Raw genomic sequence first — 27,237 nt, 5'->3', positions numbered from 1 at the left:
TTTGGTGTACGTCTCCTAATCCAACGAAATACAAGCTGGCCCCGTACCCCGGGCGAATGGCATATTGGCGGAAGCCAAATCTTCCTTCAGCTTCAAGTTTTTCACGCAGCCAACGGTTAACCAACCTCTTGACGACCTTTGATACACAGGTGGTAGGGCGGCCGGTAATCAGCGGTAATATGCCGGTAATCAGCGGTGTTGCGGGAGGAGATACTCTTTTTTGGAATCGGAATAACGTGGCTCAGACGCCACTCGTCGGGAGAGGTTTTTATCAGGTCGAGGAATAAAATTTTTGCAGTTAAGGAGAGGTTTATAGCATCGGATACCCTATTCCATCTGGACCAGAAGACTTTCCGTTGCTTCTGACAAGAGCGAAGGAAAGCTCGGCAACTTAAAAGGGCTGGTTTATTGGAGAAACTAATAGGTCCGGCGGTACTTGAAAGTTCTGGAGCATCAGGGCCCTGGTGGCTATGACCCTTTGAAAATCGGCTGGGTAGCCACTTACTGATGCGAGTGATCCAAAATATTCCCCGAGTGCATTAGCCACCTCCGACGGTTCAGAGATAGTACGGTCTTGTGAATCGATGTGGCTGGGGAAAGATCCACGCTTGCCACTCAATGCATTGCCTTCCTTCTTGCTTTGACGGCTCGACGCGTCCCATCCGACCATCAACGGAGAACTCTTCTTCCAGGCCAAGTACTGGTTTGAGGAATGGAAGAACCAGCGAACCTATCGAGAGATCTGGACCGGCTCTTCTTGCATGGCATTTTCTCGTCCACTGGATGCCGAGGTCGACCCGGTCGTTCCGGTGGGGCCGACTATCCAGGGCACCACAGGATTTTTGTTCGTCCGATACCGTCATTTAACGTCGAAGTGCGTCCAAAGGTTCCAGTTGGAGTATGGCGGCTGCCCGAATCGAGCGACGGTGTATGGGTTGCAGTAGTGAGGTTTCTTTTTGACACGTTGCACTATGGGGATCCCCATACAAGCGAGCGGTCAAAATAAAATTGGACTTTTCAAGTGATTTTGCACTTTGCTTTCGCTGTGTATGGTCGAAATAGCATGAATATATAATTTCTAACACCCCCCTTTAGGGATCGTCTATGAATTACGTAATATTTTTTCATAAATTCGATTAACGTGACAAAGCAATCCAATTTAGGAAGTTTAATTTTATATGTTTTCTTGAGGAGAAGGAAGGGGTTGTACAAAAACTAAGTACAGCAATTTATGGACATCATGAACCCTCCCCTTCTCCATCCTCATTTATGGACTGTCGTCTATATATTTTGTATATTTTTTGCGGAAGGTAATCATTTTTGTGGGAAGAAAGTAACAAAACGCCTCCCCTACCAATAAATCTAATAACTTTTCATTGCTCTAAATCTGAAGTTGGCGGCGAGAGAACCGAATTAATGTTAAAGACATTAATTTCATGACATTCAGTGATATTTTTTTGTTCTTACTCTCATGCCTCACAATTTGTATTTAGAACAATCTGTTTGACAAAGTACTAGGTTCTGAAGGATCCTAAAGCATTAAATGTTAATCAAAGAATCAGAAGTCAAGAACGAGTAAAGTACGAGACACTGAAGACGTCCTAACAGGTCGAAATACGTATATGTAGAACTAATACGAGTTGGTGGAATAAAATGGAATTTTACTAAACTCGTCTTATGACAGTGAAAACATTCCACTAAAAATAGTTAAACAATTTTCTTAAAGAATCAGAATTGGAAATAACTTTTGAAAAAGGGTATTAGCAAATTAGAAATCGCAATCCCATGACATTTGTACAAGTTATTCAAAAAATAAATGAGAATAATATATTCTCAAAAAATGTGAACATTCATTCATTCCACAATGCTCCATTGTTCCGAAAAGCAAATTTCTTTCAATTTGAATAACAACACTATTTAAATTATTTTTGATTTGTTTTCATGATTTCTACAAGTTATATATAGCATCATTCTTTTTCTGTGTGAAGGTTTAAATCTTTAATGATATTTTCTTCAATTCCATCAACGATGGAAGATGACATGAATTCATCTAAAGTATCAGAGGATAAAGAACTTTTAAAAATCTTCAAATATTACAAAATTACGCATGGCATAAGAATAACTAAGTGAATTTTTTTCCAATGTCTCCTCGTTATCCAAATCGAGCTTAAAATAGATCTGATTCATGTAAGGCACGAAGAAAAATGTCAACATTTGCCTCTCTTGATCATTTTCTTGCATTATGAGTTCTAAATTTCTTCTTTTTTTATATTGACTTTCCGCTGGTTGTTCAGCCAGTGAACCTCAAAGTGTAGATGAGTGAATAAATATTTCCCTACCTTTAGCCAGACATTCATGAACACTAGCAAGAATTTCATACTCTCCGTACTAACTAAGATATTGTTCGTCTTTACTTTTATTACCAATTATATTACCAATACATGTATTTTGACCATACCCTTTGAGCCCATAGTTCAGTCTGGCCCATTTTCAATAGGAAACGATGGGACTAGATTTCCCGTCGAATGAAACTTGTTGCGAGAAAATCGTACACAAATAAGCGTCTAAATGGCGATTTGCGCACATACATACAGACGCGCATGCACACACATACAGACATCACCTCAATTCTTCGAGCTGAGTTAGTTGATATATACCACTACGGATCTCCGGGCCTTCTATCAAACATTCGTTTTTGGAATGAGCATTAACCTTGGAGTACGAGAGAGGCAAAACACAGTATAAAAAATAAATGAAAAAAAATCAAAGTGATTTAACTCTGTTAATTGCCAATACTGGCAAGAAATTATTTCGGGAAATTTTAGACGAAGCTTCGTCCTTGATGTGCGTCATAAAATAACCCGGGGATTTCTGAGGAAAAAGTTCTTCACTATCAAAGTTGAAAATAGCGTCGTTTTTGGAAAAAATATTGTTTCCGCATTTTTCATTTTTTTTTTTCACAATGTAACCATTAGTTTTTGCATACCATTTTAAAGCTTATACAATTACCTTTGTAATGATGTATTAACATTAAAGAAAAAACATTAAGAAAATATTTCAATAAATAGTTGAAAGTAAAATATTTTTTCAGGAAATTTGTTAACTTTTTTACCCATTTCTGACTTTGACACCTTATATCTTTGGAACTAGTGCACCTAGAGACTTCAAATTCAGAATTTCTGTTCAATCAAAGGTAATTGCCTATTTCCGGGGATTAAACCACCCGACTTGGACGTTAATTTACAATGTTATGAAAACTCATATGTGAATATGTACGTTATGTGGAAGATATTGATTAGGAAAATGTATTGGAGGTAACCACTTTCCCTTCGATGGGACTCGAACCCATGACCCAACAGTACGCTAGACTGGTGCTTTAACCAACTAAGCTACGAAGGACCTCCGTCGGCCTTCGCAACCCTAGCAACTACTGAACGAGCTCGAGATTCCCAAATTGGACGCATAGTCAAATCACTCGCAATCCATTTCTCAAGCCAATACTTCCACATGTGTATTGTACACATCCACATTAGAGGAGCGTGAGTATTTAGAATGTCTGGCGGCTATACACATTCTTCATCAGCAACGGTACTGATCAAGTGAGGGTTGTGTAAGCTATTTGCCAGTCGGTCGTCAAGCTCAGACCCGACTTGCCTACGCAATGCGGTCGGGTCTGAGCTTGACGACCGACAACAGAAATTTCTCTTAATTAGAGTATTGACAATGGAGAGAAAATATTTTAAAATAATTCGGAAGACATGACATTTTCGATTAATGACCGCCCGAAATCCTATAGTGCGTTGGAAGCGGCAGCAGGCGGAATGTGTACGTTAGAATTGAAGATGTGGTTAGGATTCGGCGGAGGGTCCGCCACCCTTTTCACTGATTGTACGCTGGGTTTTTTGGGACATTCTTAGGGTTTTTGGGGTCAGGCGAAATATTTGTTAGACTCCTTTTGGGAGTCCTGACCGCGGTGCTTGTTAGATGTTTTGACTTGAGGAGACTAGAAAGGTTTAGATTATCGACTTTCGTCTTACTTTTTACTATGTGAATCGGCTGGTAAACAAACACACTTCGATACTGTGGGCCAAAACAGAAAGCACGTGTTTGAGAAAAGAGAATATGGATGAGTGTGATTGATCTGCTAATTGCCGCTAATTGGACCGTATCTATCACATTACCGCTAGGGTGATGAATACTTAAGGAGGAAGTAGAATTGCCAACCAAAAACCTCGTGTATCAAGTGAGTGTTTGTCCTGCCGCTTGGTGTTGCACTACCACAGATATAATTTTGCGGCAGATGAAAAGAGACAAACAACACACTGTCGATGGTGGTTCGATCGGAAACCTATTTCCATTGTCCAATTGTTTCTTGAGCCATAATTAATAGGTCATTTGGCCAAATATGTAGAATGCTTTTAATCATGTTTTGTTCTTTCGTGCTTTGCATATTAATATTTATTCGTGGTTAACGTGTTTAATTCGTGTTAATAATAATCCATACTTACTTGATACTTGATGGGCTACAGCTCTTCGATGAACCTACGCCGAATGGAGTATCCTTCTCCATCGGAATCGATCCTGGGCCAATCGCTTCCAGTTGTCCTGAGCGCCTCAGGTCCTCTGCAACTGCAAAAAGCCATCGTGTACGCGGCCTTCCACGAAGCCTGCGGCCTCTTCCGGGTTCTCTATTAAATATTATCTCCGCTTGATGTTCTTCCGGCATACGAACAACGTGATCAGCCCACCGTAGTCTGCCGTGTTGTATAAGCTTAATAATATCCAGCCCTTTATACACCTGGTACAATTCGTGGTTCATGCGACGCCGCCAGATACCGTTCTCCTGTTTACCGCCGAGTATTGTCCGCAGCACCTTACGCTCAAACACTCCAAAAGCTCTGCGATCAGCCTCCTTTAACGTCCATGTTTCATGGCCGTATAAATCCAACGGAAGAATCAGAGTAGTATACAGCACGAGTTTTGTTTTCGTTTGCAGACTACGGGACTTACGGTTACGAAGTCCGTAATAAGCCTTATTTGCAGCTGCAATACGCCTTTCCACCTCGCGGGTAACATCATAACAGCTCAAATATGTTTTAGGATTACAGTCAAGTAAAAAAAAATATTGCATTTGCACGTAACTTAAGAATTACGCGACGATTCCTGCCAAAGTTTGAATTTCCAGAAAAAAAATCTTAAGGGGTACCTCGAGGAATGACAAAGTCAACTCATCAAAAAGGTTGAGACCCGCTGGACTACGGGGATTTTTGTATAGACGTACGGAGGTCATTTCGGCTCAAGCACGGCGGTTGCTGTCTGGGCGCTTCCCAACCCCCACACGATCTGAGATGCCTTCTCAGGTGTCTGGTTGCAGATTTTCGTTTACCTTACATCAAGCAAAGGTACGATACACTAAAAACAACCTTGATTATTGGGAGTTTTATGAAAAATAAAACATTCTTCTAAACAAGTTCTAAAATAATCTAAATAAATCTCTATTTCTATATAAAAATAGCTAATCAAAATTACATTGGCTTTACGACACCGGGGTTAGTTTTCTTCTCAGCACCCATGTACGTGTGCTACGATGTTCTCCCGGATTTCTGCCCAGCGCTTGCTTGCAGATTTCTTCTCCGCTGTTACGTGGTGTTGACCGGCCTACGCCCATTCACATAGTAGAGATGCTGTTGATATCGGATTTCGATGGACGTTGACATCGCTCGATGAATACTCTATGTGATCTCTACTAATACACACCAAGTCTTACTGGCATATAACATCACAGATTTCACGTTAGAGTTGCGTATTCGGGGTTTGGTGAACCGATTGGATATCCATGTTCAATGTTGATCTTGGTCCGCCGCCCGTTGTTGGCTGGTTTTGATTTTCGACCTGCTCCACTGTTTGCCCGGCAACCACACAGTTGAAGTTGTTCACATCCAACGATTTGGTCTTGTTGACGTTGATGAGTGTCATTCAGTCACACGGCGAGAATTGTCAACCTTTCCCTATAGCTGAGTTAGGATAAGTCGTCAAAACTTCAAGAAGTGGTCGAGCCAACGTTTCAGCTGATCAGTTGGTTCGGTAAATGTCTGACAAGTCGCGTCTTTCTCTGGCATCCACAGATTTGTGCTTGCTCCAATCATGCGTCATGAAATATCGTAGAAGAGGCTATTATTGACGGTTGTTTCGCCTTTTCTTCCCACGTCGACCGTGGAGCCCAGCTGCGCCCGTTTCTCCCGTATGCAGCCAGTAGCGTTTGTCTAATTCTCTGAAGCCGCTTTTAGTTGACAGGTCTAGTATTTGGCTCCTCTGGTAATGGATCAGCTGAAAATGGAGACGGTACCCGTAATAAACGCAGCGCTGAAATCGCATTTCATTATCATCTTCTAATTGGCGAGATCCGACAACGCATTGCTCGGATTCAGCGGCAGAAGGAGAGGTACGGGCGACGAATCAAAACAGACCGACTAGAAGATCCAGCTGTGAAGAGATCGTTCGTTGAAGAACTTAGAGCTCGGGTAGTTGATATTCTGGAAGGTGGTAGTTTAGAATAGAAGTGGGCGACGAAGAATGCTTTTATCACAACAACTTGGGTGTGCTGTGCACTCAGCGAAAAGATCGGAAGATTGAGGAGCAAAGAGAAGCAAATATTGAGCAATAGAGAGAATCAGAGGAGTTCAAGTCCCGTCAACGGTATAGGAGGCAGGCGTTGCTGCAGTCAGGACAGGACAGAAAGGATGGTTGCAGCAACCGGAGATTATCAATTACTCATTGACTTGGACAGCTGAAATGTTGGTTCGAGCACTACTTTCTCCAAGTCTCAGTCAGTGTTCTTCATGAAGCAGCCATCCGAAACATGAAATCTAAAGGGGCCCCCAATGTCGGGTGGCTGATCCTATGCTGTCTGTGCGAATGTTGTAGCAACTATCACGCAATATTTCTCCCCACTCCGCATCATTCTGGACCACGGCAACAAGTTGGAAGTGTCCCTTTGTAATTCATTTACTACGGAAGGGAATTCTGTTGTCTCAGTCACGAAAATCTGTGTGGCACCCAGGGGTGTAAGAGATTTTCAGATATTCAGATCGGAGCTTTGTCTAGCCCTATTCGGATAGTCGCTGATGTGAGGCAAGGATTTCATCTTACTTGTTAATTCTGAGCGTAATCGATAAGATCTTGGTGAGTGCGATTGACGGTGTACCATACCTTGAGCGGCTTTGGCAGTTTATTTTCGTGTAACATCTAGACGACTCTGATTTGAATTGGCTAATGATCACGAAACGCTATGTCAGTACAACGAGCTAATCGTATGCTTCATTGCGGCGGGTCTCACCATCAACGTCAGCATTAGGCCGAAAGGGTCATTAGGCCGAAAGTCATTTGGCCGAATGGGTCGTTTGGCTGAATGGGTCAATTGGCCGAAAAGGTCAAGTGAGACGTCTCACTACTCACGTCGCGCTTTTCACTTTTTTCAGTGAGAAGAGAAAAATGAAGAAAGAGAAGTAACACGTCTCACTTCTCTTTTCTCATTTCTCACTTCTCACTGTGAAAAGTGAGTAGTGCGAAGTGGGTAGTGAGACACACGTCTCACTACTCACTTCACGCTTCTCACTTTTACAGCGTGAAGTGATAAATGAGGAGTTAGTAGTGAGACGTCTCATTTCTCACTCCTCATTTATCACTTCTCGCTGTCAAAAGTGAGAAACGTAAAGTGAGTAGTTAGACGTCTCACTACTTACGACTCTTCGGCCAAATGACCCTTTCTGCTAAATGACCCATTCGGCCAAACGACCCATTCGGTCAAATGACCAATTTGACCAAACGACCCATTTGGCCAAACGATCCATTTGGCCAAACGACCCATTCGACCAAACGACCCATTCGGCCAAAGGACCCATTCGGCCAAACGACCTTTTCGGCCAAACAACCCTTCCGACCCAATTACCCTTTCGGCCACATGACCCTTTCGGCCAAATGACCCTTTCGGCCAAACGACCCTTTCGGCCAAACGACCATTTCGGCCAAATGACCCTGTCAGCCGATGACCTTTTCGGCCTAATGACCTTTTCGGCCAAACGACCCTTTCGACCAAACAACCCCTTCGGCCAAATGACCCTTTTGGCCAATTGACCCATTCGGCTAAACGATCCATTCGGCCAAACGACCCATTCGGCCAAACGACCCTTTCGGCCAAACGACCTTTTCGGCCAAACGACCCTTTCGGTCAAACGAACCTTTCGGCCAAATGACTTCCGGCCTAATGGGCAGCTTTCAGGACCACGCAGCTACGGAACGTCAAAGGATCCACGGAACCCTGGAACGACATGCCCAGCAAGTCATCTCCCGCGTTCGCACCATGCACACCCGATTCTCACATAATTTCGGCGGAAAGCCCTTTCGGATCGTTTGTGAAATATGCGAAGCAGAAAACTCAGTAGAACATGTGATCTGCCGTTGTCAAAAGTTCAACATTCCTCGATCCAGCTATGGGATATCGACGAATATACGAGGTGCCTTGGCAGACGATACCGCAAGTCTATCAGCCCTAATCTGCTTCCTCAAAGATAGAGGGCTCTACTACCAGATCTAGACTCAGCTTGGGCCTCCCGGACACTACCTGTAAGTTGCGCCCACGGAGGTATATGTCCCCCTGGCTACTCGGGCACCCCAACACTGAACATAGTCCTCTGCTCCTAAATCGTCATATCAAAGCGGTCAGCTGGAGGGGTTTTCCTCACTGACTACGCTTACATCGCTTACATCGTTTCCTCATATTTATACCAACCGTCCAATTTTTGTGAAGCATGAATAAAAAAATTGTTGCTCTCAGAGTGAGCCATGCTTTCATCGATACTTTTTGCGGAAATCCTTCGCTTTAAAAAGTTTTCATCTTGATTTCCATTTTTGGTCGGTTTTTGGATCGATGTTAAGCGCTAAGTTTGGGTTTCCTAGCTGACTGCGCGATTAAACTTCGGAGAACAGCGCGTTTCAACAACTCATCCTGAATTACCGATCATCCACATAGATGGCCACCGGCCGAATTTTGTCGATGAGGACTCACCACCGTGGAAAATAACTTTTTCGTCCAGTTTTTACCTTTCAACAAATTTATATGTTTTTTTGAGTATGTAGTTTTAATTTGCTTTGTTAATTTTCTGTACTTTTTGTTCCCATTAGATTGCGGAAGGTCCCTAGGTTGGACCTGAGGGTCGCTGCTTTCAGCCCCCTCCCCTGCCAGTTGCTCCCTTAGCACTGGCGATACCATGACAAGTGAAGAACTGAATATTCATTTCAAAATTCACAGAAATAAAGGGAAAAAATAATGCTGGATTGATTTGTAAATCTTCGTTGAAACAAGCCAAGTGCAATCCTTCCTACCAGTCGGTGAGAAAAACCTGTCAAAAATTCAGAACTTTTGAAAATCTTCTGTAGTACAAAGAGTGAAATGTTCTCACTTCAAATTGTAATAATCAAATGAAAAGGAAAGTTAATAGTAAATAATTTGTCTTGATTCAATAACGGAAGTAGCTTTATTTACCCACCAGACATAGTTGTCCCATGTCCTATTTCTCTATCAACTAGAATTGACTGATGGATTTACATTTTGAAGTTAGTATTTTGCGTAAGTAAGCACATCACTAAATGATTGATGTTGCATACAAGTTATAGGTGATTCATAAATGAAGTAGCCCTCTTTCTCTTTAAAAGTGCTACGCTATCGATGAACATTTTTATTTGAGAGAAAAAAAAGAACGACAACGGTTTTGCAGAAGCTTCACGAGCCGTAAACATCATCGAAATCGAACGTACGACCTCTACACCGTAGAGAATCAGGAGTGGAAAACAAACTAATAAACCATTCCGTCTAGATTCTCCCCATCCCTTTTGAGCTCGGTTGGAAAAAGGTGGGTCTGAGGGTGGAAATCCATTAGGGTAGATGTAACGGTCATGGCCATGGGACCTGTTTGAGATCTATGCAAAGGCACAACTATTTATTATTGATAGAGAAGAGTTTTTTTTGGTTTAATATCATGTAGACCACAAGAATAAAAGAAAATGTTGGCGTCTGACTGATTAAATGGAACTGAAGTTGACTACTTAACCACTTTTTTTTTTATTTTGTCCAACATTCAAAATTTGAAGTAAATTTTCGAAGACGATTAAAGCGATCAGCAATATACACATATATTTTCGGTGCATCAACCCTGGTTTGCAAAAAAACAGAGCCTGTATGCTCTGCTGCAGGTTGTTCCAACTGTGTACATACTTGAATGGATATCGGCAATGGGAAAGATCTCCAGACCGGAACCAGACACGAATGCAACAGCACGGAACCGTTGAATAGGAAACCTGTTTTCAGGGTGCAATGTATGCAATTTTAGGTAATTGAAGTGAAATCTCTCCTCTGGGTTGGAAAAATTTGAGGTAAATTAGAAGGCGTGAAGTTTGAAATGAAAGTGGCAACATAACCCGAGTTATTTGGAGTGCGACATATTGGAAACTGTTTCGCACAAGAAAATGAAAAAGTAGGAATGTATCCTAAAGATCAGAGAAAAAATTAATTTCCAGTACAACCCATCTTTACTCTGAATTCAACTGGAAAATATGTCATAAAGTGAATTTAAGACGTAATCAAATTTAATTACAGCGCTCTCGTACGACAAACCACCTCGTTGCCGTCTTGTTCCCGTCATCAACCGACAATCAAAAGATGAAAAAATGATCCCCGAAAACGCACGAACACGTGTACCGTCTAAGCTCGCAAGAAAACCCATAAACCACCCGCGCGGTTGTTATGTTCGTCATCCGCGCAAAACTCATCAAAGATGGAAAATTAAATCTTTTCCATCCCACTGGGAAGGTAAGTGATTCGTCTTCCAGAGCTAGGGTGTGTGACGTCGAGGGTGTGTGTGTGTGTTCCAGTGCTAATAAATTTAAATTTCAGCCACAGCAGAAAGCTCCGTCTAATATCGTCGTCAAAGGCGGTACCGTGCTAGGTGCCAAATCCGTACCGAACTAATCGGAAATGGTCCACTTTGTTTTATGAACAATTCATATTGAAATTTTCTTTATTTTTTGTTGCACTTTTATGAAACAAAACCTTTGTTAAGTTTTAAATGATAATTATTAGCAAAATGAAGTTTTTTTTCTTGTTAAAACTATAGAATGATTTTTATTCATTATGTTTTGTTTACTTTGGAAATACACAAAAATACGTCTAGGTTACATTAAGTAATTATTGACATTTATTCAATGCTCTTTTGTACAAATTACGGCTCCTCACGGCCCTATTCTTTTTTCCTTCCTTCGAAGAATCACATGTCAGTGGCAGTTCAGGATTTCACTTTCGCTAATAAACACTGCAAATGACAGCAGTTTTATTGCTGCAGTTACGGCGTTGTCTTTCTTCAATTTGTCCTCTAATTAAGCTGTAATCACTCCTTCGCGTTTCTCGTATTTCATTTTCCCCCTGCCAGGCAGGACAAAGACTGACTGTTTTGTCACCTTTGTAATATTTTGCGCACCATGCACTCGTTTCCTCTGTGTCCAGTTTTGGTGCGGAAGAGGAACGGATGGGTGCCCTACGGAAGGACATTCCATAATTTCTCAATTTAACTTGAATGGATGAGTCCTTGCAGGATGATGGTCGAGGGGTCAGGCGGTGAAGTCATCTTTGTCGCCAGTCAGTGTCCTCAAAACCGGAGGGACTGCAGTCAGAAGTGTCCGGAAGGGACCAGCTGGCCCGGTGAGAAGCATATAAATCTTCCGTTGTTATCTGACAGTTTTAACAGTGTGTAATGGAAGAGAAACTTTCCTTCTCAGATGCAGTTGCAGAAACTTGCAACCGAGACCTGTCAAGACGGTTCCGGTCTGAGGAGTTTACGGTGCTGGAGGGAACGATTCCTTGATCATCAGCTTCTTTTATGCTTGCGAGTCGGTATGTGTGTAAATGCGAAAATTGAATACATACGAGTGGATATGAATGACTGAAAAGGATTAGTTCTAAATGTAGATTTTTCGAGTTTTGATTGATTTCAATCGATTCTGATTTAACCTTCCGGGACTTGCATGGTCCTGGATCACTCACGCAATCCCGCCGCCGCTTCTCGTCATTATTTGATAGACGTTACGCATGCATATCATTTGGCTTAAATGCATAATACTTAATTATTTTCAACTAATGTTTGGCATTACTGCAGCTTTTATTCGATACTCTCAAAGTGATATAAATCTTTATTTATAACAGTTTGACATCAGCATGTATGTCAATATAACTAAATAGCTTCAATAGGAAGCAACAGTACCTCTATTACGAACCATTTCTGCTGCGATTATGATGATTGCTCCCCTGTTTCCAGGCGTCATAACCACAATCATCACAAAAATGAAACGTGTTGGCCAGAGGAGAAGAATTTCCGCCGACCGAGGAAAAAATCTTTTACCCATCCACCCTACCCTCGTCGCTAAGATTCTTTTGTTTTGCCCCCTTGATGATTTGCACCTTTTTACGCACTTTCATTCCGCATCCTGGTGCTCCACCTCGCTCATTATCGCCACGGGTATTGTTATCTTTCACGATAAAAGACGTCAATGGCAGCGGCGGCGGCGGCGGAGGCGAAGAAGTAGCTAAGTGGAAAGTGGAAGCAAAACAAGACGGCTTTCGCTGCCAACACAATTCCGATAGTAGGGTGCAAATATCCTGGGCGTAGACGCACCGAAAAAGGAAAGTCATTACGGTCAGTAATAAAAATCGCTCCTTCGATAAGACAAACCCGGAGACGGCGCATTAATTGACACACCTCAATCTCAAACGAAGAACCGAACCGTTTCGACCATCGTTTCGTCGCAGGAGGAGAACTCTGTCCCATTTCATTAAATGGACAGGAAATGAGAGGTCTGCTGGTCCTACCAATCCGCTTTCCCAGTTCAGCGTGGGCGTTCAACGATGAAAATCTTTGGTTCATTTCCGGAAGCAGTCCGTCGACGTTTATGACAGATTGGGATTTTCCTCCCTGCTGTCGTCATCTTGTTCCGGTCGCCATAATGGGCGGCGATGATGATGATGGGACCATTTCTACATGTGCCGAAGCTGTTTCCGTACTTTATTGAGGTCAGAGCTCGATTGTCCTTTTCCATATTTTGATTGCCGCTGGTTCGCAGTAGGCTGTCTCCAATAACTCGCAGACGACGATTCCACTCGGTTCACTTTCATCGTTTTCTTCACAACATAAATGTCACGGAACAAAGGTCACTTTGATGATTTGAGCCAACGTGCGCCAGCCTCAGTTTTGGACGGTTTCAATTGATACTCTAATCGAAATACACTAAAACCCGCCCAAAACTAACACCGGTGCACTGCTTTCGATGCGCTTCGTGTTCCAACTGACAACTACTGCCCCCAGTGGATTAATTCTTCCGGAAAACTCGTACACACTACGGTTATTAAACACGAAAACACGCTGCAGTTGCAACAACTTCTCCATTAGTGTGGCGCTTCTCATCTGAGCAAGGTGTTTCTGATAGACGCAGACAGTAGTAAGAGCCTTCAGCCTGAAGACTCGAGAAATTTTCCGCAACACACGATGAAGTTTCGCCTCTCGAAGCTGCAAGACGGGGGAATAATGAAATGCTGGACGCCCCCCCAGTTCCCATCCCGACCCCAACTGTTTAGGGAGAAACACAAAACTATGCTAATGTGAATTGTACCGACGGCGGCGGCAGCAAACGAAAGAGCAGTGCATTAAAATTTATAAGAAAAAGATCTCCTCCCCCTTTGGGAACAGTTCACATGCATGACTATGGGTACGACGGTCTCAATCCGTACGGCATCTCGGTCCATCCCGAGCCGAACAGACGCGGCGGGGGAGGTGTTTGCATAAAAATGAAACGAAAATAAACATTCATCTTTTGCCGAGTCTTGCGTTTGAAAACATTTTTCCGCGTTTCCTAGAAGCAATGGAACATTTTCGCAATTTTTGGCAAGCGAAGGAGTTCTGCGTTCGGGTTGGCTTTGTCGTCTCTCAGCAAACACCGGGGCGTCAAACTTGACGAACTCCACGCAATCCGAAGATCGACAAATTAGGACAAAGAAATTCTCGTTGGCAAATAAAGTACACTTTATGGAGACATAATTTTGGAAATGTAGCACTGCTTGGCGTTAGGAAATTTGAACATCCTGCCTAGCGATGAATTAAATTTTCGCTTCAGAATCAGTTGGGATTTTTTTTACGCAATTCAACAATAATCAACAATAAAGATTCTGGAAAAGTTACAGATTAAATCCTTTCCAATATTTTTTAAGCCCTACTTCGTCACGAAGCCCACAAAACTGCAATTAAGGGGGTCAAACGCAAAGGTGTGTAAGTGACAAAAATTTTGCTTTCAATAAAATGGATGTCAAGTTTTTCAATATTTTTTCGTTCCATTCAAATCGCCTCCTTTCAAGCGGCTTTGGAAGCCTCCTTCCAAGCGGCTTTGGAAGCCTCCTTCCAAGCGGCTTTGGAAGCCTCCTTCCAAGCGGCTTGTGAAGCCCCCTTTCAAGAGGCTTTGGAAGCCTCCTTTCAAGCGGCTTTGGAAGCCTCCTTTCAAGAGGCTTTGGAAGCCTCCTTTCAAGCGGCTTTGGAAGCCTCCTTTCAAGCGGCTTTGGAAGCCTCCTTTCAAGCGGCTTTGGAAGCCTCCTTTCAAGAGGCTTTGGAAGCCTCCTTTCAAGAGGCTTTGGAAGCCTCCTTTCAAGAGGCTTTGGAAGCCTCCTTTTAAGAGGCTTTGGAAGCTTCCTTTTAAGAGGCTTTGGAAGCCTCCTTTCAAGAGGCTTTGGAAGCCTCCTTTCAAGAGGCTTTGGAAGCCTCCTTTCAAGAGGCTTTGGAAGCCTCCTTTCAAGAGGCTTTGGAAGCCTCCTTTCAAGAGGCTTTGGAAGCCTCCTTTCAAGAGGCTTTGGAAGCCTCCTTTCAAGAGGCTTTGGAAGCCTCCTTTCAAGAGGCTTTGGAAGCCTCCTTTCAAGAGGCTTTGGTAGCCTCCTTTCAAGAGGCTTTGGAAGCCTCCTTTCAAGAGGCTTTGGAAGCCTCCTTTCAAGAGGCTTTGGAGGCCTCCTTTCAAGAGGCTTTGGAGGCCTCCTTTCAAGAGGCTTTGGAGGCCTCCTTTCAAGAGGCTTTGGAAGCCTCCTTTCAAGAGGCTTTGGAAGCCTCCTTTCAAGAGGCTTTGGAAGCCTCCTTTCAAGAGGCTTTGGAAGCCTCCTTTCAAGAGGCTTTGGAAGCCTCCTTTCAAGAGGCTTTGGAAGCCTCCTTTCAAGAGGCTTTGGAAGCCTCCTTTCAAGAGGCTTTGGTAGCCTCCTTTCAAGAGGCTTTGGAAGCCTCCTTTCAAGAGGCTTTGGAAGCCTCCTTTCAAGAGGCTTTGGAGGCCTCCTTTTAAGAGGCTTTGGAAGCCTCCTTTTAAGAGGCTTTGGAAGCCTCCTTTTAAGAGGCTTTGGAAGCCTCCTTTGAAGAGGCTTTGGAAGCCTCCTTTCAAGAGGCTTTGGAAGCCTCCTTTCAAGAGGCTTTGGAAGCCTCCTTTCAAGAGGCTTTGGAAGCCTCCTTTCAAGAGGCTTTGGAAGCCTCCTTTCAAGAGGCTTTGGAAGCCTCAAGAGGCTTTGGAAGCCTCAAGAGGCTTTGGAAGCCTCCTTCCAAGAGGCTTTGGAAGCCTCCTTTCAAGAGGCTTTGGAAGCCTCCTTTCAAGAGGCTTTGGAAGCCTCCTTTCAAGAGGCTTTGGAAGCCTCCTTTCAAGAGGCTTTGGAAGCCTCCTTTCAAGAGGCTTTGGAAGCCTCCTTTCAAGAGGCTTTGGAAGCCTCCTTTCAAGAGGCTTTGGAAGCCTCCTTTCAAGAGGCTTTGGAAGCCTCCTTCTAAGAGGCTTTGGAAGCCTCTTTCAAGAGGCTTTGGAAGCTTCCTTTCAAGAGGCTTTGGAAGCCTCCTTCAAGAGGCTTTGGAAGCCTCCTTTCAAGAGGCTTTGGAAGCCTCCTTTCAAGAGGCTTTGGAAGCCTCCTTTCAAGAGGCTTTGGAAGCCTCCTTTCAAGAGGCTTTGGAAGCCTCCTTTCAAGAGGCTTTGGAAGCCTCCTTTCAAGAGGCTTTGGAAGCCTCCTTTCAAGAGGCTTTGGAAGCCTCCTTTCAAGAGGCTTTGGAAGCCTCCTTTCAAGAGGCTTTGGAAGCCTCCTTTCAAGAGGCTTTGGAAGCCTCCTTTCAAGAGGCTTTGGAAGCCTCCTTTCAAGAGGCTTTGGAAGCCTCCTTTCAAGAGGCCTTTCTAATGGGCTTTGGAAACCTCCTTTTAAGAGGCTTGGAAGCCTCCTTTCAAGAGGCTTTGGAAGCCTCCTTTCAAGAGGCTTTGGAAGCCTCCTTTCAAGAGGCTTTGGAAGCCTCTTTTCAAGAGGCTTTGGAAGCCTCCTTTCAAGAGGCTTTGCAAGCCTCCTGCCAAGAGTGTTGCGCATAATGCGCATCCAAAATTTGAACACTCATAACCGTATTAAACTTTGACAACCCTAAGTAAAACAGAAGAGCAGAAAGTAGTGATCAACTGCTAGTGAGGAGGTGCACACAGAGTAGAAATTATTTGTTTCTATAATCTGCCACCGAATTTGTAAGTTTTAAATGTTTGTAGCTGATTTCGTTTAATAAACTTTATTTTTTAGCTTTGTAGCTGACTTAAGACAATGTACTTGTTTTTCATATCTGCTGAAAGAGTCTACTAATACCAAACCCTCCCACAACGGCAACAAAGAGGCTTTGCAAGCATCCTTCCAAGAGGCTTTGCAAGCCTCCTTCCAAGAGGCTTTGGAAGCCTCCTTCCAAGGCTTTGGAAGCCTCCTTCCAAGAGGCTTTGCAAGCCTCCTTCCAAGAGGCTTTGCAAGCCTCCTTCCAAGAGGCTTTGCAAGCCTCCTTCCAAGAGGCTTTGCAAGCCTCCTTCCAAGAGGCTTTGCAAGCCTCCTTCCAAGAGGCTTTGCAAGCCTCCTTTTAAGAGGCTTTGAAAGCCTCCTTCCAAGAGGCTTTGGAAGCCTTCTTCCAAGAGGCTTTGGAAGCCTCCTTCCAAGAGGCTTTGGAAGCCTCCTTCCAAGAGGCTTTGGAAGCCTCCTTCCAAAAGGCTTTGGAAGCCTCCTTCCAAAAGGCTTTGGAAGCCTCCTTCCAAGAGGCTTTGGAAGCCTCCTTCCAAGAGGCTTTGGAAGCCTCCTTCCAAGAGGCTTTGGAAGCCTCCTTCCAAGAGGCTTTGGAAGCCTCCTTCCAAGAGGCTTTGGAAGCCTCCTTCCAAGAGGCTTTGGAAGCCTCCTTCCAAGAGGCTCGGAAGCCTCCTTTCAAGAGGCTCGGAAGCCTCCTTTCAAGTGGCTCGAAAGCCTCTTTTCAAGTGGCTCGAAAGCCTCCTTTCAAGAGTCTCGGAAGCCTCCTTTCAAGAGGCTCGGAAGCCTCCTTCCAAGAGGCTCGGAAGCCTCCTTTCAAGAGGCTCGGAAGCCTCTTTTCAAGTGGCTCGAAAGCCTCCTTTCAAGAGGCTCGGAAGCCTCCTTTCAAGAGTCTCGAGAGCCTCCTTTCAAGTGGCTCGAAAGCCTCCTTTCAAGTGGCTCGAAAGCCTCTTTTCAAGAGTCTCGGAAGCCTCCTTTCAAGAGGCTCGGAAGCCTCCTTCCAAGAGGCTCGGAAGCCTCCTTTCAAGAGGCTCAAGCCTCTTTCAAGTGGCTCGAAGCCTCCTTTCAAGAGGCTCAGAAGCCTCCTTTCAAGAGTCTCGAGAGCCTCCTTTCAAGAGGCTCGGAGGCCTCCTTTCAAGAGGCTCAAGCCTTTTTCAAAGGCTCAGGAAGCCTCCTTTCAAGAGGCTCAGGCCTCCTTTCAAGAGGCTCAGAAGCCTCCTTTCAAGAGGCTCAGAAGCCTTCTTTCAAGAGGCTCAGAAGCCTCCTTTCAAGAGGCTCAGAAGCCTCCTTTCAAGAGGCTCAGAGCCTCCTTTCAAGAGGCTCAAGCCTCCTTCAAGAGGCTCAGAGCCTCCTTCAAGAGGCCTCAGGCCTCCTTTCAAGAGGCCTGGAAGCCTCCTTTCAAGAGGCCTGGAAGCCTCCTTTCAAGAGGCCTCAGAAGCCTCCTTTCAAGAGGCTCAGAGCCTCCTTTCAAGAGGCCCCAGCCTCCTTTCAAGAGGCTCAGAGCCTCCTTTCAAGAGGCTCAGGCCTCCTTTCAAGAGCTCAGGCCTCCTTTCAAGAGGCTCAGAAGCCTCCTTTCAAGAGGGCCTCAAGCCTCCTTTCAAGAGGCTCAAGCCTCCTTTCAAGAGGCTCAGAAGCCTCCTTTCAAGAGGCCTCAGCCTCCTTCAAGAGGCTTGGAAGCCTCCTTTCAAGAGGCTCAGAAGCCTCCTTTCAAGAGGCTCAGAGCCTCCTTTCAAGAGGCTTGGAAGCCTCCTTTCAAGAGGCTCAGAAGCCTCCTTTCAAGAGGCTCAAGCCTCCTTTCAAGAGGCTCAGAAGCCTCCTTTCAAGAGGCTCAGAAGCCTCCTTTCAAGAGGCCTGGAAGCCTCCTTTCAAGAGGCTCAGAAGCCTCCTTTCAAGAGGCTCAGAAGCCTCCTTTCAAGAGCTCAGAAGCCTCCTTTCAAGAGGCCTCAGAGCCTCCTTTCAAGAGGCTCAGAAGCCTCCTTTCAAGAGGCCTGGAAGCCTCCTTTCAAGAGGCCTGGAAGCCTCCTTTCAAGAGGCTCAAGCCTCCTTTCAAGAGGCTCAAGCCTCCTTTCAAGAGGCTTGGAAGCCTCCTTTCAAGAGGCTCGGAAGCCTCCTTTCAAGAGGCTCGGAAGCCTACTTTCAAGAGGCTCGGAAGCCTCCTTTCAAGAGGCTCGGAAGCCTACTTTCAAGAGGCTCGGAAGCCTCCTTTCAAGAGGCTCGGAAGCCTCCTTTCAAGAGGCTCGGAAGCCTCCTTTCGGAGGAACTGAGGAGTTTGTCGGGAGGTTTATCAAGAAATTCGTTTGGACATTCCATCAGATATTGCTCCAGAAGTTTCTCCAGGAGTTTTTCCGGAAGTTTCTTCAACTATTTCCCCGGAAGTTCCTCCACAGATTCCTCTGAAAGTTCTTCCAGGAATTCGTCCGGAAGTTCCTCCAGGAGTTCCTCAAGGAATTCCTCCGAGAGTTCCTCCGGGAATTCCTCCGGGAGTTCCTCCAGGAATTCCTCCGAAAATTCATCCAGCAATTCCTCTGGAAGTTCCTCCATCAATTCCTCCAGAAGTTCTTTCGGAAGTTCTTCCAGCAGTTCCTCCAGCAATTCTTCCGAAAGTTCCTCCTGCAATTCCTTCTGTAGGTCCTTCAGCATTTTCTCCGGAAGTTCCTCCAGCAATCCATCCGGAAGTTCCTCTAGTAATTCTTCTGGTAGTTCCTCCAGCACTCCAGCAATTCCTCCGAAAGTTCCTCCAGCAATTCCTCCGGAAACTTCTCCAGCAATTCCTCCTGAAGTTCCTCCTCGAATACCTCTGGAAGTTCATTCAACAATTCCTCTACAATTTCCTCCAGGAATTCATTATTTTGTGGAATTTGGAAGAATTTCACAAACAAAATTTAAAAAAAATGGAAAAAAATCCAAAGAAATAAAACAAAAACCCTGTTCAAATGCTTAAACAAACCATTCAGAAGGATTTTTATGTATGTCTTTAACATCTTATCATTATCTATCTTAAATAGGTACTAATAAGCAACTTCTAGATCATCATAGTGCTATCTTTGTATGTTCTAACATCTACCAATTCTTCTTGAAGAAGATTTGCGATTGGAAATTCAATTGAAAGAGTAGGCGACTGTAAAAACACAGAAATGCAGGGCGGAGAGACGAATCTTCTGTACCACGTTCTTCTGCCTATCCACTGTATGTTACTTGAGACGATTTTCTTCCCATAAACCCATCAAGTGATGTAGAATATATTAAATGTATTGCCATCGTCATTCCTGCTCTAAACCTCCCAAACAAACTTGTGTTTAGTTACTCGCAATTAACCCACCTGAAAGAAAGTAAGAATCACAGTACCCGCTTTCGAAGACCATCATCAATTTTCCGAAAGGGGTGGCTTTTTGCAAAAGAATAACTTTGAAATTAAATTCCAGTGAGCTTACCATCGGCCATAGTCGTCTCCGTAAGCTTCGTTCTGTGTACGGCACTATCACCATACACTCCAGTAATTATTCATTTCCCCGGAAAGTTTGGCAAAAAGCACCTCTCCATACCCAGAACGCAACAGTTTCTCGACTAGATCGAAAAACCCCAGTGCAAGATTGTGGTTTTGATCCAAAGCATTACCACACGCTGCTTCTCATTGTGGAGGAAGTCATGCCAACTACAAAAGAAGCCTTGTTGTGCTGCACACTCCCACCCCGAACGAATCGGAGGGCTTGAATAAATAATAAATATTTCCCTTATGTAAATTCATGACGATGCATGTGGGTTCGGCAGTCTACCCATAACCCAATGCCGGTTGTCGTCGTCACCGTTCTAATCTTCCGGCATGGAAAGCGTGTCTACACTTTTCTTATACTCTGCCATCATCGGAAGCGTAACAACTCTCCGGGATCTCTTGTTTTCTAAGCCACTGGATTCTTGGGGGTTTCTTTCCCACTGTTCCCGGTTGCTGTCTAACTGCACCCAGGACTTGTTTACGCGGTTGAATTTCATAAATGTATGTGTGAAATAATGTCTACTAGTTTCATTTCGATTTAATGTTCTTTTTTGTGAACATAACTTTTTGTGATAATAAAAACAATCGCGTAAATAAATATCTGGTGTACAATTTTACTCCAACACGATTTAGAACTGGTGCAAAGACTAGTTCCTTGTTTCCTTCCTTACGAGCAAACCGATGGAAATTCGGAAAATTTAATTTTAAACCGCAGTCCACCGCAACCGCACATGTTATAGTATTTAGCTATCAAATTTCATCATCCTTCCAATAGCGATAATTAAGGAAGCTTTCGTTGGTGTTTGGTCGTTTGGAGCAGGAAAATTCGAACATAAGATGAGCTAACGAGACAACGGTGTGTGGTCCAACGGAACTCGGGTAACTGATTAGGAAGTTTCAATCATAACTGTGGGGTTTCTGTAGAAAAGAAGTGTTAATGAGGTATTTTAAAACTTATGGGAGTCATGATCAACATTTTTTTTTTTAATATAATTAATTCATCGTTATTGCGGTTCAAATATCACCGGCAATGCCGCAGTTGAGGAGGAATGAGAGGAAGAATAATCAACAATACCAAAATAAAATATAAGAAGACTGAAACATAAAACTTAAAATATAAAATTTCAGAAATATTTTGTATCTGATTGCAATTTTGCATTAATTCATTATGGCACATACCAATTCTGCACTCAACGTGACATTGATGATTCTGAACCAAACATTCTTCAGTTCGATACGAGGAAAGTTTTATAATAGGGCAAGGAATTTGTGGTTTATTGAATCTGATACCTCATGTTTACGTGAGTTGGTCCATACGATAAAAACCAAGACTCAAGCTCTAAAAGAGATTCTGTCTGACCAATCTACATGCTTGCCTTTATTCATTTGCTATGGCGGCGCTTGATGGCTGCACTATGCTCACCACCTAGCACTACTGGCACAGTGTTTGGCTCTCATCAGTTTGCAAATATTTAATTTAAAAGCTCCTACTTTCCACTTCGTTCGTGCACATATGAAAACACATAAAGAACGCAGCCACAAACCACGACATCACCATCAACCAGGCTTCTCGTCGAGGTAGAATCCACAACAACGCCACTGTTCGTAACTCCGGTTCCTGCTGCTGCTGCTGCCAATCAACCTGAATCAGTTGGTCCGGATCGGAACTTTCCCAGTGCTGTTGTGTCATCATCATGTGCCCCTGATGTTCTGTGCTGCTATGCGATCGAATCCTAGTATCGTATTTCAATTATTGAAGAGGCGAAGAATAGCAACCAATTTCCACTCTAAAAAAGCACACACAGCCATTCACATGTTGGTGTACCATCGCCAAAATAGTGCTCCTACTGAATTGGGGCAGAAATATAAAAGCAAAAGTGGGAGCTTTTTTTGGGAGGAATCCACCCAGCTGCCAGGAACGAGATCATATTCTGTGTTAGGCTAAAGTCGTTTAGATAACTCTCGAAATGAAATTAAATTTAAAATCGATTAGAAATTTTTAATAACTTTCCATCAGAAATACTTCGAAAATTTCCGCAGGGAAATTTTTCAGAATTTCCGCAGGGAAATTCTTCGGAATTTTCGCAGGGAAATTCTTCGGAATTTCCGCAGGGAAATTCTTCGGAAAAGGGTAATTCTTCGGAATTTCCGCAGGGAAATTCTTCGGAATTTCCGCAGGGAAATTCTTCGGAATTTCCGCAGGGAAATTCTTCGGAATTTCCGCAGGGAAATTCTTCGGAATTTCCGCAGGGAAATTCTTCGGAATTTCCGCAGGGAAATTTTTCGGAATTCCCGCAGGGAAATTCTTCGAATTTCCGCAGGGAATTCTTCGATTTCAAGGAAATTCTTCGGAATTTCCGCAGGAAATTCTTCGGAATTTCCGCAGGAAATTCTTCGGAATTTCCGCAGGAAATTCTTCGGAATTTCCGCAGGAAATTCTTCGAATTTCCGCAGGAAATTCTTCGGAATTTCCGCAGGAAATTCTTCGAATTTCCGCAGGAAATTCTTCGAATTTCCGCAGGAAATTCTTCGGAATTTCCGCAGGAAATTCTTCGGAATTTCCGCAGGAAATTCTTCGGAATTTCCGCAGGAAATTCTTCGAATTTCCGCAGGAAATTCTTCGAATTTCCGCAGGAAATTCTTCGAATTTCCGCAGGAAATTCTTCGAATTTCCGCAGGAAATTCTTCGGAATTTCCGCAGGAAATTCTTCGGAATTTCCGCAGGAAATTCTTCGGAATTTCCGCAGGAAATTCTTCGGAATTTCCGCAGGAAATTCTTCGAATTTCCGCAGGAAATTCTTCGGAATTTCCGCAGGAAATTCTTCGAATTTCCGCAGGAAATTCTTCGAATTTCCGCAGGAAATTCTTCGGAATTTCCGCAGGAAATTCTTCGGAATTTCCGCAGGGAAATTCTTCGGAATTTCCGCAGGAAATTCTTCGAATTTCCGCAGGAAATTCTTCGGAATTTCCGCAGGAAATTCTTCGAATTTCCGCAGGAAATTCTTCGGAATTTCCGCAGGAAATTCTTCGGAATTTCCGCAGGAAATTCTTCGAATTTCCGCAGGGAAATTCTTCGGAATTTCCGCAGGAAATTCTTCGGAATTTCCGCAGGAAATTCTTCGGAATTTCCGCAGGAAATTCTTCGGAATTTCCGCAGGAAATTCTTCGAATTTCCGCAGGAAATTCTTCGGAATTTCCGCAGGAAATTCTTCGAATTTCCGCAGGAAATTCTTCGGAATTTCCGCAGGAAATTCTTCGAATTTCCGCAGGAAATTCTTCGAATTTCCGCAGGGAAATTCTTCGGAATTTCCGCAGGAAATTCTTCGAATTTCCGCAGGGAAATTCTTCGGAATTTCCGCAGGAAATTCTTCGAATTTCCGCAGGAAATTCTTCGAATTTCCGCAGGAAATTCTTCGGAATTTCCGCAGGAAATTCTTCGGAATTTCCGCAGGAAATTCTTCGGAATTTCCGCAGGAAATTCTTCGGAATTTCCGCAGGAAATTCTTCGAATTTCCGCAGGAAATTCTTCGAATTTCCGCAGGGAAATTCTTCGGAATTTCCGCAGGAAATTCTTCGAATTTCCGCAGGAAATTCTTCGGAATTTCCGCAGGAAATTCTTCGAATTTCCGCAGGAAATTCTTCGAATTTCCGCAGGAAATTCTTCGGAATTTCCGCAGGAAATTCTTCGGAATTTCCGCAGGAAATTCTTCGGAATTTCCGCAGGAAATTCTTCGGAATTTCCGCAGGAAATTCTTCGGAATTTCCGCAGGAAATTCTTCGGAATTTCCGCAGGAAATTCTTCGGAATTTCCGCAGGAAATTCTTCGGAATTTCCGCAGGAAATTCTTCGAATTTCCGCAGGAAATTCTTCGAATTTCCGCAGGAAATTCTTCGGAATTTCCGCAGGAAATTCTTCGGAATTTCCGCAGGAAATTCTTCGGAATTTCCGCAGGAAATTCTTCGAATTTCCGCAGGAAATTCTTCGAATTTCCGCAGGAAATTCTTCGAATTTCCGCAGGAAATTCTTCGGAATTTCCGCAGGAAATTCTTCGAATTTCCGCAGGAAATTCTTCGAATTTCCGCAGGGAAATTCTTCGAATTTCCGCAGGAAATTCTTCGAATTTCCGCAGGAAATTCTTCGAATTTCCGCAGGGAAATTCTTCGAATTTCCGCAGGAAATTCTTCGAATTTCCGCAGGAAATTCTTCGGAATTTCCGCAGGAAATTCTTCGGAATTCCGCAGGAAATTCTTCGAATTTCCGCAGGAAATTCTTCGGAATTTCCGCAGGAAATTCTTCGAATTTCCGCAGGAAATTCTTCGGAATTTCCGCAGGAAATTCTTCGAATTTCCGCAGGAAATTCTTCGGAATTTCCGCAGGAAATTCTTCGGAATTTCCGCAGGAAATTCTTCGAATTTCCGCAGGAAATTCTTCGAATTTCCGCAGGAAATTCTTCGGAATTTCCGCAGGAAATTCTTCGGAATTTCCGCAGGAAATTCTTCGAATTTCCGCAGGAAATTCTTCGAATTTCCGCAGGAAATTCTTCGAATTTCCGCAGGAAATTCTTCGAATTTCCGCAGGAAATTCTTCGAATTCCGCAGGAAATTCTTCGAATTTCCGCAGGAAATTCTTCGAATTTCCGCAGGAAATTCTTCGGAATTTCCGCAGGAAATTCTTCGAATTTCCGCAGGAAATTCTTCGAATTTCCGCAGGAAATTCTTCGGAATTTCCGCAGGAAATTCTTCGAATTTCCGCAGGAAATTCTTCGAATTTCCGCAGGAAATTCTTCGAATTTCCGCAGGAAATTCTTCGGAATTTCCGCAGGAAATTCTTCGGAATTTCCGCAGGAAATTCTTCGGAATTTCCGCAGGAAATTCTTCGAATTTCCGCAGGGAAATTCTTCGAATTTCCGCAGGAAATTCTTCGGAATTTCCGCAGGAAATTCTTCGAATTTCCACAGGAAGTTCTTCAGAATTTCCGCAGGAAATTCTTCGAATTTCCGCAGGAAATTCTTCGAATTTCCGCAGGAAATTCTTCGAATTTCCGCAGGAAATTCTTCGGAATTTCCGCAGGAAATTCTTCGAATTTCCGCAGGAAATTCTTCGGAATTTCCGCAGGAAATTCTTCGAATTTCCGCAGGAAATTCTTCGGAATCTCTGCAGGAAATCCTTCGGAACTTCCGCAGGAAATCATTCGGAATTTTCGCAGGAGATCCTTCGGAATTTCTGCAGGAAATCCTTCGGAATTTCTGCAGGAAATCCTTCGGAATTTCTACAGGAAATCCTTCAGAATTTCTGCAGGAAATCCTTCGGAATTTCTGCAGGAAATTCTTCGGAATTTCCACAGGAAATTCTTAGAATTTCCGCAGGAAATTCTTCGGAACTTCCGCAGGAAAATTCTTTGGAAATTCCGCAGGAAAATTATTCGAATTCTTGCATTCCTAAGAGTTTCCTTCCGGGAATTGCGTATTTTACCCCTTCAGAAATATCGAAAACTTTCCGTCCGGAAATTTTTACAAAACTCCCTTCCAGAATTTCCGGCGAGTTTTTTAATACTCTCCGAACGAAATCTCTGAAGAATTTTCCTCTGAAATTTGTTTCCTTTGAAAATTGTTAAAAAAAATCTTCCAGAAATTCAGAAGAAAAAAATTTAGAAAAACTTTTTCTCGGAAATTTCAAAGAATTTCCCTTCAGAAATTCCGACGATTTTCCTTCTGGAGCTTTTTACGGGACATGACGTGGGACGGAAATTCCTTCCAAATTGTTATCTACTTTTAAATACTTCGATTTGGAGTTGCGAAGCTTTTTTTGATTCAAATACATCGAATCGCAAGAATACTTTTTGATCGATTACAGCACTTTCAGCTTTAAATAGTGAACAATATGTCCCATGCGCCAAAAAAAATCAATTGAATTCAATCCTCACTTTCAGGTTCCATAGTTTCAAATAGCTCGTTACCATCCACCAAATTTCCTGTGCTTTATAGCATTGCATCAGAATTTGATGTTCCGAACAGGATTCCGCAGCAGGGTGTCGCCAGCAGAGCAAAGCACTGGTAACGAAATCGCGCTCCAAACAACCCAACAGCAGTTTTGTCTCCGAACATATTTTCCATTTCCCACATCGAAAATTTATGATACACTTGAAAGTGGTGACCCGGTCTCGGTGGAAAACTATGGCAGACAGACTATGTTCGTAGTGCTCTCGAGCTGCACCCGAATGAATCTCATTATTAAATAAGTATGCTGCAAGAGATAATTGCAATGGCATTCGGTTGGCCGACGTTATGTTCAATTCAGAAAGATCGTTAAAGGACGCTTAGGTTACGATCCGGTTTCTGGTGTGAATGTTGGATTGCCACATTTAAAGTCATAAAGTTGAGTACGAAATAATCGTGAACTGAAGCGAAAAATCCATCGAATGGGAAGTTTTCGAATATTTAGGCGTACTCGGAATGCACAAAGGTCATCAGGAACCGACGAAGGAAGCAATCGGTCTAAGCAGAACTGAAACACCCCATTGAAAGTTCGGTCCATAAATTGACTAATTTTCCTATTTTCATTCCATCGCGTTCCTAATGGCCTTGTAGCTGTGCCAATTGGTGGCTGCATCGGAATGGATCTACTTCCGGAAGCAGGCTTCACCAGTTCGGTAGGCCGGTTTCCCTTTGACCCGATCCACACCGGAATTGTGGGGTGGCCTACGAGCATTGGAATTTCCTGATAAGCGGCAGAGGGAGGAACGTCCAACTCCAACCGGATCGCTTTCGCATCGCATGCCGAAAGTATTGATATTAATGGAGCAGAAATTATTAGAATAAATGTCGGAGCGCGCTAATGAAAATGGATGGATGCAATTTGAATATTCGTTCATTTTTACATCGAACTGCGGCGGCGGCGGGGTGGTCGAATAGGAACGGAGACCGAGCAATGTTTTATGACCCGGTGAATGGGACGGGCGAAGGAAAAAAACACGGTGAAGGCACTATGGGGGATCCCCATACAAGCGAGCGGTCAAAAATAAAATTGGACTTTTAAAGTGATTTTCCACTTAGTTTTAGCTGTGTATGGTCGAAATAGCATGAATATACAATTTCAACCCCCCTTTGGGGATCGTC

This window comes from Armigeres subalbatus, chromosome 3 (genome assembly GCF_024139115.2).
Source record: "Armigeres subalbatus isolate Guangzhou_Male chromosome 3, GZ_Asu_2, whole genome shotgun sequence".
In the NCBI taxonomy this organism is placed as follows: domain Eukaryota; kingdom Metazoa; phylum Arthropoda; class Insecta; order Diptera; family Culicidae; genus Armigeres; species Armigeres subalbatus.
The sequence above is the reverse complement of the archived record's forward strand: the minus strand, read 5'-3'. Positions refer to the sequence as shown.